The sequence below is a fragment of the Lupinus angustifolius genome, chromosome LG10 (assembly GCF_001865875.1).
Source record: "Lupinus angustifolius cultivar Tanjil chromosome LG10, LupAngTanjil_v1.0, whole genome shotgun sequence".
Classification (NCBI taxonomy): domain Eukaryota; kingdom Viridiplantae; phylum Streptophyta; class Magnoliopsida; order Fabales; family Fabaceae; genus Lupinus; species Lupinus angustifolius.
Genome location: NC_032018.1, coordinates 9294642 through 9296891, shown reverse-complemented (window position 1 = coordinate 9296891; position 2250 = coordinate 9294642). Strand labels below are relative to the sequence as shown.

At 40.8% G+C, this 2250-nt stretch overlaps 1 pseudogene; it reads right to left on the bottom strand.

The window, feature by feature from the left end:
- Positions 1–1994, bottom strand: part of LOC109358005 — a 2584-nt pseudogene extending 590 nt beyond the window's left edge.

Genomic DNA, 2250 nt, shown 5'->3' with positions numbered 1-2250 from the left:
TATCACCAAACTCCATAGATAATGTTCTAGCATGGACATCTATCTTTGTTTGGTCTGTTCTCAAAAATGGCCTCCCCAAAATAATAAGAACTGTGTTACGAGAGGATCTCTCTTCCATATCGAGAATATAAAATTCAGCAAGAAAAATAAGTTCACCAACCCGAACCAAGACATCCTCTATCAAACCAGCAGGGTAGTTAGTACTCATGTTTGCTAATTGAATCACTACTCTAGTGGGTTGCATAGGTCCAAGTGAAAGAGACATGAAAACGGACATAGGCATAACATTAATCGAAGCATCTAGATCTAGCATGGCATTCTCAAATTTGCTATTACCTATTATGCTAGGTACAACAAATGTACCTGGATCCTTACATTTTTCAGGAATGTGAGAAACAGGTTTACCTATTAGTGCGGAGACATTTCTACCCAAGTTGATCCTCTCATTACCTTTGAGCCTCCTCTTGTGAGTGCACAACTCCTTTAGAAATTTTGCATATCTTGGAATTTGTTTGCTTGAATCAAGTAAACGTATGTTCACCTCTACCTTTCTAAATGTGTCCAAGATCTCCTTGTCTACCTCTTCCATCTTCTTACTTTGAATGGCTCTTGGAGGAAATGGAAGAGGAATGGAAGATGGTTGGACAGCACTTGTGGAAGGTTCACTAGCAAGAATTTGTTCACTAGTATTCTCAGTCTCTTGTAAAACCGGTTGCTTCATTTTTTATGCAGCCATATCAACTTCAATCTGTTTGCCTGACCTTAGAGTGATGGCACTCACATTCTTCGGGTTGACCACAGTTTGGGAAGGCAACTTATCACAATTCTGAGAGTGCAATGTATTTAATGAAGTAGCCATCTACCCTATTTGGGTGGTGAAATTCTGAATGGAGGACTCTTGTCTCTGAATGGAAGCTCTGGTCTCTTGCTGGAATTGCATATTCTGCAATGTCATTTGCCTCACCAATTCTTCTAATGAAGGTTCACTAGATGCAGGAGCAGGATTGCTATTCACTTGTTGTTGCCTTTGCTGTTGGATTGGGGAGGCACATATGGTCTATTTTGTGCCGCATTATTATTCTGAAATGGTGGCTCTGGATGAGGCTGTGACGGATCAGACCATCTAAGATTCGGATGATTCCTCCAACCATGGTTGTATCTGCTTGAAGAAGGATCATAATTCTGCTGTTGTTGTTGAGGTATGTTGTTGTAAATATTTGCAGCATAGGCCTTACGATGGTCACCAGTTTTGGGCTCCAAGAGAGAAGGACAAACATCAGCATAATGGTCAGTTGCGGTGCAAATGCCACAAACTCGTGCTGCAAGTGGAGGTTTTTGCTGATTCATTGCAAGTTGTGTGACCAAGGTACCAAGGGAATCAATTTTTTTCTCAATTTTATCTTGCCTCACCGAATCTGTTTCAACATCAAGGACACCTCTGACCACTATAGCATCACTACTTCTTGCAGTGAACTGTTGAGAGTTGGAAGACATCTTCTCAATCAAACCTCTAGCTTCAAAGGGGTCATATCTCCAAGTGCACCACCACTAGCAGCATCAACGATATTCCTCTCCATGTTGTCCAGACCCTCATAAAAATATTGCATGAGGAGTTGTTCAGAGATCTGATGATGGGGGCAGCTTGCATAAAGTCTCTTGAATTTCTCCCAATATTCATATAAACCTTATGCATGTAGTTGTCTGATGCCAAAAATATCTTTTCTGATTGCAGTGGTCCTGGAGGCAGGAAAGAATTTTTCAAGGAAGATTGTCTTCAGGTCATCCCAACTAGTAATAGAACCAGGGGCCAAGTAATGCAACCAATCTTTTGAAGCACCCTCAAGTGAATGTGGGAATGCCTTCAAACATATGTGATCCTCTTGGACATCACGAGGCTTCATGATAGAACATACAATGTGGAACTCCTTAAGATGCTTATGAGGACATTCCCCTACAAGTCCATGAAACTTAGGCAACAAATTGTTTAGTCCAGTTTTGAGCACATATGGCACATCCTCATTGGGATACTGGATACACAAGCTTTCGTATGTGAAATCAGGTGCAACCAGCTCCCTTATTATCCTCTCACGTAGGATTGGAGGTGGTTCAGCCATATTTTCAGAGTATGCAACAGAATGCACAAAAACAACAGATTGCACAGAAACAACAGAATCAGTATCACTATCAGGTTGATTAACACTAAGATGAAAAGACTCACTATCTAAATTAAAATTCCTAACTTGTCTAACC